General features: G+C 45.8%; 1 protein-coding gene and 1 long non-coding RNA gene across 5 annotated transcripts in view; one reads left to right on the plus strand and one right to left on the minus strand.

The window, feature by feature from the left end:
• The window catches only part of TMEM198 (transmembrane protein 198), a 95304-nt gene extending 81265 nt beyond the window's left edge, over positions 1-14039 (minus strand). For 2 of the 4 annotated variants that reach the window (XM_063933812.1, XM_063933815.1), the window contains exon 1: positions 13705-13795. The gene's annotated coding sequence lies outside the window, so the exon portion shown is untranslated. Of the gene's footprint in view, positions 1-13468; positions 13647-13704; positions 13796-13952 lie in introns of those variants that run through there. The other 2 variants (XM_063933814.1, XM_063933813.1) reach the window with 2 other exon arrangements.
• Positions 14040-14049: 10 nt separating this feature from the next.
• Positions 14050-18240, plus strand: part of LOC134944891 (uncharacterized) — a 119429-nt gene continuing 115238 nt past the window's right edge. The window contains exon 1 of the long non-coding RNA XR_010181978.1: positions 14050-14559. This is a non-coding gene — a long non-coding RNA (uncharacterized LOC134944891). The remainder of the gene's footprint in view (positions 14560-18240) is intronic.

Consider the following 18240-nt stretch of genomic DNA (forward strand, 5'->3'; position numbering starts at 1 on the left):
TGGATCAATACTGATCCACTCACTGGTTGGAAAGACTGTAAACAATCATGCAGGGCCTGTAAGAAAATACTTGGACTGTCTATGAACCCTTGTGGTAAGCGAGTCCAGGTATACTGAACTCCCCTGTATGTGAATGCAAATAAGTATTGACTGTCAGGGTGCAGAGGTACCGAGAAGAAAGTGGAGCAGAGGTCAATTACAGTGAAAAATTTGGCAGTGGGAGGGATTTGCATTAGGATGACAGCTGGATTTGGCACTACGGGGAATTGACTCTCAACTATTTTGTTGATCCCTCTTAGATCCGGCACTAATCTGTAACCCCTCCCCCCACTCTTTTTAACAGGGAAGATGGGACTATTTGCAGTGCTGGACGACCTTACCAGAATGCCCTGTTGTAGCAAGCGCTCTATTACAGGGTAAACTCCTAACTCCACCTCTGGCTTCAGAGGATATTGTGGGATTTTTGGAGCTATCCTACCATCTTTTACTTGCACAACTACTGGGGCTACATTTGCCATCAATCCAGTGTCTTGTCCATCCTTGGTCCAAAGTGACTCCGGTATCTGGGAAATCATTTCTTCTACCTTGGACGGACACCTATTTACAATAACAGTGTGTGACATTAATCTTGTTGGGGAGTCTAGAATATCTTGCGCTTCCTGAGCGTAGTTTTCGGGTATGTCCAAGAACACACCTTCAGGAGTACAGTATATGACGCATCCCATTTTGCACAGTAAATCTCTCCCTAAGAGATTAGTCGGAGCCGATGCAGCCAGCAGAAAAGAATGCTTGGTATGCAAAGGCCCTATCGTAATCTCTGCTGGCTTGCTTAAAGGATATTGTCGTACTACTCCTGTTACTCCCATGGCTGGAATTGTTTTACCAGTGGTTCTCATGCCCACGGTCGAATTTATCACTGACTTGGCTGCCCCCGTATCTACAAGGAAATTTAGAGATCTACCAGCTACATCAATTGTGACCTCGGGTTCACTTCCAAGGTTCGCAATTAATTTTACTGGCTGCAGATTACAGGTGTGGCCTCGCCCCTATGGTGCGTGGTGACCTCCCTGTATTGCGCTGGCAGCTATTACCTGTGAAGGGGGTAAATGGGATCTATCAGTGACTTGCCAGTCTCTTTTTGGGGGATACCTTTTTGTTTCCCCTGCGTGTGGCTCATAACTCCGTCTCTGCGGTCCTTGATCCCATTTTTGTGTGTCATGTCGTTGTCTAGGAGGTTGATATGATTTTTGTGCATTTTTCGATCTACAGTCTCGTGCAAAATGTCCCTCTTTATGACAGTAATAACAAGTTACCACATTTGACTTACCCACAGGGGTCGGAGATTTATACAGAGGTGGCCTTGTGGTCAGGGCCTGTATACTTAGCCATTTCCTGTAGTGCCCGATGAAAATAATCAGCAGCTGTTTCTCCCTCTTTTTGTTTGATGGAAAAAAATTTGTTCCATTTGGCAACAGCTGGAAAATACTCTTTTAACTGTAAATTTATTCTCTTTACATTATCTTGGTTGTACACATCCGTAAGGGGTACATCTTCATCTAATTTACAGTCAGCTAAAAATCTTGCTGAGTCGACATTGGAGGGTAAACATGCCCTCAGCAATATCTGCCAGTCTTTGTTATTGGGCTCCACAGTATTTCCTAGATCTCTAATGTATTTCTGGCTAGCAGCTAGATCTTTCCTAGGATCAGGGAATTCAGACACCATTGTTCTTAATTCCATTCGGGAAAAGGGGCAGTGCATGGCGATGTTTCTGACAGGAGTGACTCCTGAAGTGTCAGTTTTCCCATTTGGCACTGCTATTACCCTAACGGGATTAAGTCCAATAACATCATTCTGAGTAGATTCTACAATATGTGGTGAAATGGTTTCAGCATAGTGTATGGTGCCGTACTTACCAGTTGATACGACCTCACCTGTCCCTCCGCTAGGGGGCTTTGACGCTAATCTTACGGGTTGGGCCGTGCCCACTGTTGTTTCTGCTATGGTGGCTGCTAGAGAGAGTGCCGATATTGTTGTTGGCTCATCCTCTTGATCACACTCCTGGGGAAAGTTTAAAACAGGGTACAGCTTGCACGGATTAGTATTTGCATCAATAATCTTAGTCACATTATTCTTAACATTTATACAGTTACTAAGTGCATGTTTATCATTCACCAGTGTGCCATTCTCTGTAACCACCTGCTCTCCCGTTATGTATGGTGGCGGTGGCGCCGTGGCTATCAGTTTCTTGATAGGGTTAGATCCAGCCGCCTGAGCCAATCCTCTCTGTATTTCACCCTCCTGCTGCCATAACTGTAAATAGTCATAATGTTTGATCCGTCTCTTTGCAGATTTAATGAGACATATCCTTCTCCTTAGATTTTGTAACACATCTGGGCTAAAACTGCCTACCCGTGGGAACTTTTCCCCATCATGCACAGTCATTCTTTCCCATTCATCGCACAAAACCTCTGTGTGTGATCCGTATTTCTCACACATTACATACCTTGCCGACCCGATTGGTCGGTTTACTAAGTCAACCCGAACCGAGGTTGATCGCCCCCTACCTGAACAACTGGCCCCCATCTTTGCAGGTGTTGCTTTCACTACCTCTGACCTTCCTGGTGTTGTGCTCCTTTACTCTTTATCTATAGCGGACTTCTTAGTCTGCTGTACCTGGACCTCCTGGTCTGTCTGGACCTCCTGGTCTGTGCTACAGTAGACCTCCTGGTCCTCTATACTCTAATGCTCTTTTTTAAATGTTTAACAAGGGATGCCTCCTAAGCCACCATGCAGTCACTTACACGTATGTACCTCACGAGAACTCGATGATTTCCTGTGGTTCAACCCCAAAAATTTTAGAAACTTATATATATGTATACACACTCTTTCACCTCATATGCACTTTACTTTCGTTTCTGCGCAGAAATCCCTTTCATTCAGTAACACAGTCTAGTCCAGATGAGTTGCAAATTAGAGAAGGATCTATTAGCTTAAAATTTTGGACACTGAGATCGATTTGCGCTATTATCGCGTTGCCTCCTTTTCGCCTATTTAAAATAATACTATTGTGTGATTTGTATTATGTGGGCGTACCCATACGCTCCGTTGCGTAATATACGCTCCGTGCGTCGGCCCTTGCGTCGCGTACACTCGTTCTGCCCCTTGTTAGAGACACGTGTACGTAAGCCAGGTATGTCCACAGTAACACAACTAACACGTTTATCAATGTAAATGACCTTTAACTGTAATCATCTACTGAACACCACACAGAACTTCCTTGTATTTTAGGCAAGCCGTGTGCGTGTTTTACAAATTACTTCCTTACGTATTATTTTTACTTTTTTAACTATCAATAGCAACAAATCTTTCTTAGCACGTTATCAATTGTGAAATGGCAAACAGGAAGGTGATATGTGAAAATACACAAATGAAAAGAGATACAGTTGTTTGCGTGCGTGCGTGTGTACGCAAAACAGAAATAAACAGTTTTAAAAAGGCAATAGCGTATTGTTCTTACCTCCGGTTCCGGATTCCACCAGCACTCCTACAACGTAGCGAAACAGACGCTTATCTAGCCAGCACTACTGCCTTCCCGCCCTTGCTGGCAGATCACGTCTGCTTTCGTCAGTGTGGATATGTGGAGGACGGACGAGCCGCCAATTGATAATGCTGATTATGATTATCTTATAACCTTCACTATATGGGTAAGAGACTCAGTACGCAATTGGCGTATGGGGTACCGTAAGGGTACGCGCTTAGCGTAGCATACGCTCGGCTGTGATCGAGACGCACATGCGGCACGCTCGCTCACAGCTTACGCTTGGTGTCGAGCACGCTATAGGCGAGCGACTACCGTAATGCTACGCTACCAGCGTAGCGGACGCTCGAGACCACGAGGAGATCACGAGCGGCGCAGACGCTCACAGGATGACAATCAGTAAACCTTGAATGTAACACACAGAAAGGATACTCTTATGCTGTAAACCGTGTAATGAAACACTGTAGCGATATAACGCTGCTTAACCTTGTTAATACTAAAGCTGTTTGAGCGATCGAGACGCTCCTATTACCCTCTGCAATGTAATGAACACACGATACCGTGCTAAGGATCCAACACCTTTACTAACAAGCTTTTAGTTATATCGAAAAGGGGTAAAACAGTTTACAAGTCATACACTACAAGCTAACATATAATTCTAACAGAATATCTAGACAGAAATATACAATAACGTTACAATCTTATACTAAACAGAGAGAGAGAGAATGAATGGCCAATACAAACAAAGAGCGAGATGATTACAGAGAATTACTTACGCACACTGGGAACGATCGCTGCGCAGCCTGGTACCAGCTCCGAGTTAGTCAATATGAAAACCGTTTGTGGAGAGTGGGGGAGCTGCCCAGGCTGGCTGATCTTATATACACTGAGTACAGTATACTACAAAGGGACCTATAATCTCATTGTTCATTGGACACAGGAATGTCTCCTCGTATCATAACAAAAGGTCATAGGTTAGTTTGAACAGGTGGGCTGTGACTATTACAAACTGCTCAGGTGGGAGGGAATTGCCGGATTCCCGCCGCATGGATAATGAACTGCAAATATATGAAATGTCCAGAATCTACTAATGGCCATAACTATACGCAGGAGCGATTAATCTTTACCTAACCAACACCGGATTGTAGCTATTAAAATGTTCTTTAGTTAGGTACCAGACACAGCTGTTCAAACCCTGTCTGACCCTTCGTACCATACAAAGAGGAATTCCTCTGTCCAGCGACCATTTACATTAAACAAACTTACAGTCATTATTAAGGGGAACATTATCTATAAAACATACTATTTGGTGTTATTATTTAACGATTGAGTCGCCCGCTAGACGCACACAAACTCTACCGTAAATGCACATACCACGCGCTCGAGCGCATGGCCGAGGCGCCATCACGCGGCTGCGAGTATCCGCACGCACGGGAGAGAATGTGCACGTGCAGCAGGCACGCGCATGAGGTGAATATATGGCAATGTGCAGCGTGATATTTTTCTGACTTTGACAGGGTACTGCTGTAGTGTTGACAGTGAGTGCACAGAGAGATGGTGTGTGTCAAGGTACTGCTGAGATGTGAGTAGTGAATGTAGGGGAAGTAGAGTGTGTGTCAGGGTGCTGCTGGGTTAGTAGTGAATGCAGGGGGAATAGTGTTGGTCAGGGTGCTCCTGGGGTGTTAGTTGTGAATGCAGGGGGAATAGAGTGTTGATCAGGGTACTGCTGGGGTGTTAGTTGTGAATGCAGGGGAGGAGAGTGTGTGTCAGGGTGCTGCTGGGGTGTTAGTAGTGTATGCAGGGGGAATAGAGTGTTGGTCAGGGTGCTGCTGGGGTGTTAGTTGTGAATGCAGGGGAGGAGAGTGTGTGTAAGGGGGCTCCTGGGGTGTTAGTAGTGAGTGCAGGGGGAGGAGAGTGTGTGTCAGGGTGCTGCTGGGGTGTTAGTTGTGAATGCAGGGGAGGACAGTGTGTGTCAGGGTGCTCCTGGAATGTTAGTAGTGAGTGCAGGGGAGGAGAGTGTGTGTCAGGGTGCTGCTGGGGTGTTAGTTGTGAATGCAGGGGAGGAGAGTGTGTGTCAGGGTGCCACTGGGGTGACAGTAGTGAATGCAGGGGGAACAGAGTGTTGGTCAGGGTGCTGCTGGGGTGTTAGTTGTGAATGCAGGGAAGGAGAGTGTATGTCAGGGTGCTCCTGGGGTGTTAGTAGTGAGTGCAGGGGGAGGAGAGAGTGTGTCAGGGTGCTGCTGGGGTGTTAGTTGTGAATGCATGGGAGGAGAGTGTGTGTCAGGGTGCTGGTGTGGTGTTAGTTGTGAATGCAAGTTAGGAGAGTGTGTGTCAGGGGGCTGCTGGGGTGTTAGTTGTGAATGCAGGGGAGGACAGTGTGTGTCAGGGTGCTGCTGGTGTGTTAGTTGTGAATGCAGGGGAGGAGAGTGTATGTCAGGGTGCTGCTGGTGTGTTAGTAGTGAATGTAGGGGAGGAGAGTGTGGGTCAGGGGGCTGCTGGTGTGTTAGTAGTGGATGCATGGGGAGTACAGTGTGTGTCTGGGTACTGCAGGGTGTTAGTAGTGAATGCAGGGGGAGGAGAGTGTGAGTCTGGGTACTGCTGTAGTGTTGACAGTGAGTGCACAGAGAGATGGTGTGTGTCAAGGTGCTGCTGAGATGTGAGTAGTGAATGTAGGGGAAGTAGAGTGAGTATCAGAGTGCTGCTGGGTTAGTAGTTAATGCAGGGGGAATAGAGTGTTGGTCAGGGTGCTCCTGGGGTGTTAGTTGTGAATGCAGGGGATGAGAGTCTAAGTCGGGTTGCTGCTGGGGTGTAAGTAGTGAATGCAGGGGGAATAGAGTGTTGGTCATGGTGCTGCTGGGGTGTTAGTTGTGAATGCAGGGGAGAAGAGTTTGTATCAGGGTGCTTCTGGGGTGTTAGTAGTGAGTGCAGGGGGAGGATAGTGTGTGTCAGGGTGCTGCTGGGGTGTTAGTTGTGAATGCATGGGATTAGAGTGTGTGTCAGGGTGCTGCTGTAATGTTAATTGTGAATGCATGGGGAGGAGAGTGTGTGTCAGGGGGCTGCTGGTGTGTTAGTAGTGAATGCATGGGGAGTACAGTGTGTGTCTGGGTACTGCAGGGTGTTAGTAGTAAATGCAGGGGGAGGAGAGTGTGTGTCAGGGTGCTGCTGGGGTGTTAGTAGTGAATGCAGGGGGAATAGAGTGTTTGTCAGGGTGCTGCTGGGGTGTTAGTTGTGAATGCAGGGGAGGACAGTGTGTGTCAGGGTGCTGCTGGGGTGTTAGTAGTGCGTGCAGGGGGAGGAGAGTGTGTGTCAGGGTGCTGCTGGGGTGTTAGTTGTGAATGCAGGGGAGGAGAGTGTGTGTCAGGGTGCTCCTGGAATGTTAGTAGTGAGTGCAGGGGAGGAGAGTGTGTGTCAGGGTGCTGCTGGTGTGTTAGTTGTGAACGCAGGGGAGGAGAGTGTATGTCAGGGTGCTGCTGGTGTGTTAGTAGTGAATGCAGGGGAGGAGAGTGTATGTCAGGGTGCTGCTGGTGTGTTAGTAGTAAATGCAGGGGAGGAGAGTGTGCGTCTGGGTACTGCTGTAGTGTTGACAGTGAGTGCACAGAGAGATGGTGTGTGTCATGGTGCTGCTGAGATATGAGTAGTGAAAGTAGGGGAAGTAGAGTGTGTGTCAGGGTGCTGCTGGGTTAGTAGTGAATGCAGGGGGAATAGAGTGTTGGTCAGGGTACTCCTGGGGTGTTAGTTGTGAATGCAGGGGATGAGAGTCTAAGTCGGGGTGCTGCTGGGGTGTTAGTTGTGAATGCAGGGGGAATAGAGTGTTGGTCATGGTGCTACTGGGGTGTTAGTTGTGAATGCAGGGGAGAAGAGTTTGTATCAGGGTGCTTCTGGGGTGTTAGTAGTGAGTGCAGGGGAGGATAGTGTGTGTCAGGGTGCTGCTGGGGTGTTAGTTGTGAATGCATGGGATTAGAGTGTGTGTCAGGGTGCTGCTGTGGTGTTAGTTGTGAATGCATGGGGAGGAGAGTGTGTGTCAGGGGGCTGCTGGTGTGTTAGTAGTGAATGCATGGGGAGTACAGTGTGTGTCTGGGTACTGCAGGGTGTTAGTAGTGAATGCAGGGGGAGGAGAGTGTGTGTCGGGGTGCTGCTGGGGTGTTAGTTGTGAATGCATGGGATTAGAGTGTGTGTCAGGGTGCTGCTGTGGTGTTAGTAGTGAATGCATGGGGAGTACAGTGTGTGTCTGGGTACTGCAGGGTGTTAGTAGTGAATGCAGGGGGAGGAGAGTGTGTGTCTGGGTGCTGCTGGGGTGTTAGTAGTGAATGCATGGGGAGTACAGTGTGTGTCTGGGTACTGCAGGGTGTTAGAAGTGAATGCATGGGGAGGAGAGTGTGTGTCGGGGGGCTGCTGGTGTGTTAGTAGTGAATGCATGGGGAGTACAGTGTGTGTCTGGGTACTGCAGGGTGTTAGTAGTGAATGCAGGGGGAGGAGAGTGTGTGTCTGGGTACTGCTGTAGTGTTGACAGTGCGTGCACAGAGAGATGGTGTGTGTCAAAGTGCTGCTAGGGTGTTAGTGGTGAGTGCAGGGGGAGTACAGTGTGTGTGTTAGGGTGCTGCACAGATGTGAGTAGTGAATGCAGGGGAAGTAGAGTGTGTGTCAGGGGGCTGCTGGGTTAGTAGTGAATGCAGGGGGAGGAGAGTGTGTATCTGGGTGCTGCTGTAGTGATGCCAGTGAATTCACGGTGCTGCTAGGGTGTTATGGATGGAGATAAAGTGGACGGAGATAAAGTACCAACAAATCAGCTCCCGTCATATTTCAAGTTCAGTCTGTGGCATGGTAGTTAGGAGCTGATTGGCTGGTACTTTATCTCCGTCCACATTATCTCCATCCAAGGCTTAGTAAATAGACCCCTTAGTCGTGAATGCTGGTGGGGGGGGATGGGGGTAGGAGTGTGTCTGAGTGTTGCTGGGAGTGGGATGTTGGTAATGAATGTGAGCAGATTGGGGTCCTAAAAACTATTTTGCCTCTGGGCTACTGGAATAAAGTTACGCCCCTGCCTTAGACTATCTATGTGCCTCTCCTACCCCCTCCTTTGTAAGGATTAATGGGTGAAGCTTTGTCTTATCTGGTAGCTATCTGGAAAGCCTCTTGTGTAGGACACTGCTGTGAGCTGTCCCTGTCTGCCTGTACTGTATGGTACTGAGTAATGTAACAGTATGTCCAGGTAGGTATCCTTAATACATTATACTACCTAAACATACTCCTGTGCTGCTTGCTGTACCTGCTGGCCCATCACATATTAGATCACCACAGGCTCATCACCCACTGTGTGATTCCTTGCCTACTGGATACCCATTAGCTTTAATCTAATAAATAATCTGTAACTCGTATTGAACATATATTCCATATTATACAGCCACCATGATCGTACCAAGCACCCACTTCAATATAGGGGCCACAAAATCCATCAACTATAACTTCCTTGAACCCTACCAAAACATAATAAAAATCTATATATTGCATGCATATATACTGTACACCATATGTACATACTACATTACAGCCTATTACCACACCACACTACACGTTATGCATGCATCATAGTGAATATACACAATTACACATTACATTACAAATTATTACTATACTACACATTGGTGGTCATTCCGAGTTGTTCGCTCGCAAGCTGCTTTTAGCAGCTTTGCACACGCTAAGCCACCGCCTACTGGGAGTGAATCTTAGCTTATCAAAATTGCGAACGAAAGATTAGCAAAATTGCGAATAGACACTTCTTAGCAGTTTCTGAGTAGCTTCAAACTTACTCGGCATCTGCGATCAGTTCAGTGCTTGTCGTTCCTGGTTTGACGTCATAAACACACCCAGCGTTCGCCCAGACACTCCTCCGTTTCTCCAGCCACTCCCGCGTTTTTCCCAGAAACGGTAGCATTTTTTCACACACTCCCATAAAACGGCCTGTTTCCGCCCAGAAACACCCACTTCCTGTCAATCACACTACGATCACCAGAACGAAGAAAAAACCTCGTAATGCCGTGAGTAAAATACCTAACTGCATAGCAAATTTACTTGGCGCAGTCGCAGTGCGAACATTGCGCATGCGCAGTTAGCGGAAAATCGCTGCGATGCGAAGAAAAATACCGAGCGGACAACTCGGAATGACCCCCATTATGTACACATCAAATCTCATGAACACATTATTGTATGTACAAATGAACACATGCCATGTGTGACCTACGTACAAATGTATCACCTGTTTCCATCTTACTGTATATATAGACACCCTATGCACACATTACACTGTATGTACACATCCCATGCACACAGTACACTGTATGGACACATCATATGTACAGTCTATACTGAATGTGATCATCTTACTACATGCACACTTCCTTTTTATACAACATATTGTATTATATGTATTATTGTAAATTATCAAATTATACTATCTTACTTTATAGACATACAAATATCTACACCATGCTGTATATATTTACATCCCGCATTATATTACCATACTCCATGTACATATTATATACACAGTCACACCATACAGTAACTAAACATCTTATGTTATCATTCAATTACATTATACTATCTAGGTGTCCTATGCACAAACCATAATATACGCAGGTATACATTGTTATCATTATACTACCATATACTCTGTATGTATTCTACATCAAATTTTATCATTATACAGGTTGAGTATCCCATATCCAAATATTCCGAAATACGGAATATTCCGAAATACAGACTTTTTTGAGTGAGACTGAGATAGTGAAACCTTTGTTTTTTGATGGCTCAGTCTACACAAACTTTGTTTAATACTCAAAGTTATTAAAAATATTGTATTAAATGACCTTCAGGCTGTGTGCATAGGAGGTCATTCCGAGTTGTTCGCTCGCAAGGCGATTTTAGCAGTATTGCACACGCTAAGCCGCCGCCTACTGGGAGTGAATCTTAGCTTCTTAAAATTGCGAACGATGTATTCGCAATATTGCGATTACAAACTTCTTAGCAGTCTCAGAGTAGCTTCTGACTTACTCGGCATCTGCGATCAGTTCAGTGCTTGTCGTTCCTGGTTTGACGTCACAAACACACCTAGCGTTCGCCCAGACACTCCTCCGTTTCTCCAGCCACTCCCGCGTTTTTTCCGGAAACGGTAGCGTTTTTTCCCACACGCCCATAAAACGGCCTGTTTCCGCCCAGTAACACCCATTTCCTGTCAATCACATTACGATCGCCGGAGCGAAGAAAAAGCCGTGAGTAAAAATACTATCTTCATTGCAAAATTACTTGGCGCAGTCGCAGTGCGGACATTACGCATGCGCACTAAGCGGAAAATCACTGCGATGCGATGAAATTTACCGAGCGAACGACTCGGAATGAGGGCCATAAGGTGTATTTGAAACATAAATGAATTGTGTGACTGTACACACACTTTGTTTAATGCAAAAAGTTATTAAAAATATTGGCTAAAATTACCTTCAGGCTGGGTGTATAAGGTGTATATGTAACATAAATGCATTATGTGCTTAGATTTAGGTCCCATCTTCATGATATCTCATTATGGTATGCAATTATTCCAAAATACGGAAAAATCCGATATCCAAAATTCCTCTGGTCCCAATTTGGATAAGGGATACTCAACCTGTACTACTATAGTCTACTGTATGTACATATTCTATGCAAACACCATACAACATCTCACGTTGTTATTATTATACTATTACATACTATGTTTGTATCTTACATCTGTTTTTATCATTATACATCCATATACAATGTATGCAGCCTATATACACACCTAACTGTAATTCTGATGTTGAGATTATACTATCACATACTGTGTACTTATCCTATGTACACCTTACTGTATGTATACATCTGATGTTATTATACTATCATACAGAACATCTGTTGTTATCATTATATATCCCTATGCTATGTGCATATACTATCTATGTACACACCTTACTGTATGTATACATCTGATGTGATTATACTACCACATAGAACATCAGTTATCATTATATATCCACATGCTATGTACGTATCCAATGTACACACCTTATTGTAAGCATTCATCTGATGTTATTATACTACCACATAGAACATCTGTTATCATTATAGATCCATATGCTATGTACGTATCCAATGTATACACCTTACTGTATGCATACATCTGATGTTATTATACTACCACGCAGAACATCTGTTATCATTATATATCCACATGCTATATATACATATACTATGTACACACCTTACTGTATGTATACATCTGATGTTATTATACTACCACACAGAACATCTGTTATCATTATATATCCACATGCTATGTATTTATAGTATACTATGTACACACCTTACTATATGTATACATCTGATGTTATTATACTACCACACAGAACATCTGTTTTCATTATATATCAACATGGTATATACGTATACTATGTACATACCTTACTGTATGCATACATCTAATTTTATTATACTACCACACAGATCATCTGTTATCATTATGTATCCACATGCTATATACGAATAATATGTACACACCTTACTGTATGTATACATCTAATGTTATTATACTACTGTACCACATAAAACCACTTATCATTATATATCCATATGCTATGTACGTATCAAATGTACACATCTTACGGGAAGCAGTCAGGATCCCAACTGTCGGTATCCCGGCGGTCAGAATACTGACGCCAGAATACCGACCCTATTCTGAAAGCTGGCATCCAGAATGGGTGCACCATAGCGGCGCCGGAATGCCAACAGCCGGGATCCCGAACGAGGACAGACTATATGCATACATCTGATGTTATTATACTACCACAAAGAACATCTGTTATCATTATATATCCACATGCTATATACGTAACTATGTACACACCTTACTGTATGTATACATCTGATGTTATTATACTACCACATAGAACATCTGTTAACATTATATATCCATATGCTATGTACGTATCCAATGTATACACCTTACTGTATGCATTCATCTGATGTTATCATACTACCACATAGAACATCTGTTATCATTATATATCCACATGCTATATACGTATATACCATATACACACCATACTGTATGCATTCATCTGATGTTATTATACTACCACATAGAACATCTGTTATCATTATATATCCACATGCTATATATGTATACCATATACACACCTTACTGTATGTATGTTATTATACTACCACATAGAACATCTGTTATGAATATATATATATATATATATATATATATATATATATATGTACGTATACTATGTACACACGTCTGATGTTATCATTATACTATGTATGCATACTACATCCAATGTTACCATTATACAATCATGTACTATTTTGCATCCTATGCACACACCATACTGTATGTATACATCTGATGTTATAATTATACTATGTAGTATGGTACATATCCTATGCATGCGCCATACTGTATGTATACATACTATAATTACATTATACTGCCATATAATATCTAAGCATTGTATGCACACACCATATGTATGTATGCTACATTATATTTTTACTACCATATACAGTACTATGAATGTATCCCATGCACATCACACACTGTAAGTATACATCCTAAATCACAGTACTTCATCATTTCTATGTACACCAGACATACAACCCTAAGCCACCACAGCGTGTCCCTTGGTGGATCTGTCCGCTGTAAAGTGCTAATAAATGAGTTAATGTCAGGATTGTGGAACAAACAGGAGAGGATGCACAGATGGAGAGGAGGCATTTCCTTCAATGACTGAGGCCTGTCTCTGCAACAGGGATCTCATCTTTCCGGTCTCAGGACCAACACAACAAGAGCCAAGCAACACCACATCAGATGCTCAGACCCCACCCTCAGCCTCCAATGTTGTTATTTACCTCCAATAAAGAGACCCTGGCCCCAGACATTGCTCCCAGCTCAGTCAGTGTGTGTGCAGCAGGAGGAGGAGGGGGATTTAACCTCTTGGCTCCCAGTCACAGCTGATAGATACATAATGGTAGGGGAAGTGGCAGCAGGGGGACGGGGATGGGATATGATCTGTAACAATGTGTGTCAGGGATGCCAGGAGGCAGGTGGGATGTGAGAACAATGGGGGGGTAATTAGTGTCAGTACCTGGGTGGGGCGAGGAGTCACATCCGTGGGAGGTGTCCTGAGATCCTGAGTGACCATGCCGGGGAGCTGTCACCCTGCGAGTCCCATGTCTCCTCCTCGTGCAAAGGCGATGTGCGCTGTCTCCCTCTGATCCTATGAAGCGCTGCTGTCTCTGTCACTCTCCATGCCTGTCAGCCCTCTCTCTGATGCATGGTGCAGGAGTCTCTCCCCCATCCCTCTCTCTCCCCCAGCCCCTGTGCTCCACTTACATGGCCATTGTATTCTCCCACTACTCTCTGCCTCTCTTTGTCCCCATCTCTTCTCTGCTCTCTCGTCTCTCCTTCTTTCTCTCTCTGCGGTTGGAGGGGCTTTGTGAATAAAGACCTCCCCCCTTCTCCCCTCCCTTCCTCCCCTCACACTCACCCTTCCCTCCCTGTGTCTGCTGTCCCCTCACACCTCGTCTCCCCTTTTACACTTTCTTCATTAGGCAGCAGTAGTCCAAGATCTGTTACCCCTGGGCGTTCCCTCTTGTTGGCCACATGAGCCCCTGCACCATGGCTCCCCTCTTACTCCAGCACTCTGTCTTCTCTGCTCCCCAGTGTCTCCTCTGCTTTTCCCCAGTATATTATCCCACTATTACTCTTCTCCTCTATTATCTCCACCATCCAGCTCCCACCCTCCTCCCCTATCCCTTCCCCTCCTGATGCTGCTGGACAGCTCCTAGACTAGAAGCAGCAGGCGGGATGAACCAACTGCTGACACGAGGGGGTGAGGCATCACTGGGAAGAAAACCCAGGCGGGCTGTACCATTCCATGGCTTGGGGCCAGGCAGAGCAGTTTCTCATGGCACCTCTTTCATGTGCTCTTCATACAAAGGTAAAGAACTTGCTGCCCTGAGGGGGGCAGAGATCAGTGACATCTCAGCCTCCTGTGACATGCTTCCCAACGTGCACCAGGCCTGCCTCATAGAAAACACTGATTCACAGCAATCACAGCCCACCCACATAAGTGTATTTATAACATGGTCAGGGGGGAGGCAAGTGCTGTCTGCTAATAGGATAATTGCCTCATATCTGTATAATAATCAGAAAGACATCTGCTTTTCTCTAACGTCCTAGTGGATGCTGGGGACTCCGTCAGGACCATGGGGAATAGCGGGCTCCGCAGGAGACAGGGCACATCTAAAAAGCTTTTTAGGTCACATGGTGTGTACTGGCTCCTCCCCCCATGACCCTCCTCCAAGCCTCAGTTAGGTTTTTGTGCCCGTCCGAGAAGGGTGCAAACTGGATGGCTCTCTTAAGGAGCTGTTTAGTAAAGTTTTTTTTTAGGTTTCTAATCAGTGATTCCTGCTGGCGACAGGATCACTGCAACGAGGGACTTAGGGGAGAGATCTCCAACTCACCTGCGTGCAGGATGGATTGGGATCTTAGGCTACTGGACACTGAGCTCCAGAGGGAGTCGGAACACAGGTCAGCCTGGGGTTCGTCCCGGAGCCGCGCCGCCGATCCCCCTTACAGACGCTGAAGAAAGACGGCGGAACGGAGGTCCGGAAACAGGCGGCAGAAGACTTCACAGTCTTCAGAGAGGTAGCGCACAGCACTGCAGCTGTGCGCCATTGTTGCTACACGGCTCACTGACACGGTCACGGAGGGTGCAGGGCGCTGCTGGGGGCGCCCTGGGCAGCAATATAAATACCTATTTGGCAAATAAATACATCACATATAGCCATTAAGGCTATATGTATGTATTTAACCCAGGCCAGTTTTCCTAATAACCGGGAGAAAAGCCCGCCGTGAAAGGGGCGGAGCTTATTCTCCTCAGCACTCAGCGCCATTTTCCTGACCAGCTCCGCTGGTGAGGAAGGCTCCCACTCTCCCCTGCACTACAGAAACAGGGTTAAAGAGAAGGGGGGCATAAATTGGCGATATAATTATATATTAAGAGCCCATATATAGAAACAACACCTTCTAGGGTTGTTATATACATTATGGCGCTTTTGGTGTGTGCTGGCAAACTCTCCCTCTGTCTCCCCAAAGGGCTAGTGGGTCCTGTCCTCTATCAGAGCATTCCCTGTATGTGTGTGCTGTAGGTCGGTACGTGTGTGTCGACATGTATGAGGAAAATGTTGGTGAGGAGACGGAGAAAATTGCCTGTAATGGTGATGTCACTCTCTAGGGAGTCGACACCAGAAGATGGCTTACTTATGGAATTACGTGATAATGTCAACACGCTGCAAGCCGGTTGACGACATGAGACAGCCGGCGGACAAATTAGTATCAGCCAGGCGTCTCAGACACCGTCAGGGGCTTGTAAAAACGCCCATTTACCTCAGTCGGTCGACAGACACTGACACGGACACTGACCCCAGTGTCGACGGTGAAGAAACAAACGTATTTTTCCTTTAGGGCCACAAGTTACATGTTAAGGGCAATGAAAGAGGTGTTACGTATTTCTGATACCACAAGTACCACAAATAAGGGTATTTTGTAGGGTGGGAATAAACTACTTGTAGTTTTGCCTAAATCAGATAAATTAAATGAAGTGTGTGATGATACGTGGGGTTCCTCCGACAGAAAGTTATGGGCGGTATACCCTTTTTCCCGCCAGTAGTAAGGGCGAGTTGGAAAACACACCTTAGGGTGGACAAGGCGCTCACACGCTTATAAAAAACATGGCGTTACCGTTTCCAGATACGGCCGCCCTCAAGGAGCCAGCTGATAGGAAGCTGGAAAATATCATAACAGTATATACACACATACTGGTGTTATACTACGACCAGCAATCGCCTCAGCCTGGATGTGCAGCGCTGAGGGGGCTTGGTCGGATTTCCTGACTGAAAATTTTGATACCCTTGACAGGGACAGGATTTTATTGTCTATAGAGCATTTTAAGGATGCATTTCTATATATGTGTGATGCGCAGAGGCATATTTGCATTCTGGCATCAAGAGTAAATGTGATGTACATATCTGCCAGACGAAGACACGACAGTGGTCAGGTGAGGCAGATTCCTGACGGCATATGGAAGTATTGCCGTATAAAGGGGCGGTCCATTGGACCTGGTGGCCATGGCAACAGCTGAAAAATCCACCTTTTGTTACCCCGAGTCACATATTGGCAGAAAAGGACACAGTCTTTTCAGTCTCAGTCCTTTCGTCCCCATACGGGCAGGCGGGCGAAGGCCAGTCATATCTGCCCAGGGGGAGAGGAAAGGGAAGAAGACTGCAGCAAGCAGCTCATTCCCAGGAACAGAAGCTCCTCACGGCTTCTGCCAAGTCCGCAGCATAATGCTGGGGCCGTACAAGCGGACTCAGGTGCGGTAGGGGGTCATCTCAAGAGTTTCAGCAACACTCGCAAGGGAACTCCGGGATCCTACATGTAATATCCCAGGTGTACATTGGAAATTCGAGACGTCTCCCCCTCACACAATTCACAGGCTGTATTCCCAGCAGGTGATAATCAAAGTACCCTTCTTACAACAAGGAAGGGGGTAGTATTCCACACTATATTGTGGTACTGAAGCCAACCGGCTCGGTGAGATCTGAAATATTTGAACACTTACATACAAGCGTTCAAATCAAGATGGAGTCACTCGAAGCAGTGATAGCGAACCAGGAAGAAGGGGACGATATGATGTCACTGGATATCAGGGACGTTTACCTACAGGTCCAAATTTGCCCTTCTCACCAAGGGTACTTCAGGTTCCTGGTACAGAACTGTCACTATCAGTTCAGACGCTGCCGTTTGGATTGTCCACGGCGCCCCGGGTCTTTACCAAGGTAATGGCCGGAATGAGGATTTTTCTTAAAAGAAACATGGACGCTTTCCTGATAAGGGCAAGGTCCAGAGAACAGTTGGAGGTCGGAGTAGCACTATCTTAAGTAGTTCTACGACAGCACGAGTGGATTCTAAATATTCCAAAATCGCAGCTTTTTCCGACGACACGTCTACTGTTCCTAGGGAAGATTCTGGACACAGTCCAGAAAAACGTGTTTCTCCCAGTGGAGAAAACCAGGGAGTTATCCGAGCTAATCGGGATCCTCCTAAAACCAGGAAAAGTGTCAGTGCATCATTGCACAAGAGTCCTGGTAAAAATGGTGGCTTATTACGAAGCAATTCCATTCGGCAGATTTCCCGCAAGAACTCTTCAGTGGGATCTGCTGGACAAATGGTCCGGATCGCATCCTCAGATGCATCAGCGGATAACCCTATATCCAAGGAAAAGGGTGTCTCTCCTGTGGTGATTACAGAGTGCTCATCTTCTAGAGGGCCGCAGATTCGGCATTCAGGATTGGATGCCGGTGACCACGGAGGCCAGCCTGAGAGGCTGGGGAACAGTCACACAGGGAAAAAATTTCCAGGGAAGTGTGATTAAGTCTGGAGAATTCTCTCCGCATAAATAAGCTTAGAGCAAATTTATAATGCTCTAAACTTAGCTAGACCTCTGCTTCAAGGTCAGCCGGTATTGATCCAGTGGGATAACATCACGGCAGTCGCCCACGTAAACAGAAGGGCGGCACAAGAAGCAGGAGGGCAGTGAAAACTGCAAGGATTTTTC

The sequence above is a fragment of the Pseudophryne corroboree genome, chromosome 7, assembly GCF_028390025.1.
Source record: "Pseudophryne corroboree isolate aPseCor3 chromosome 7, aPseCor3.hap2, whole genome shotgun sequence".
NCBI lineage: Eukaryota > Metazoa > Chordata > Amphibia > Anura > Myobatrachidae > Pseudophryne > Pseudophryne corroboree.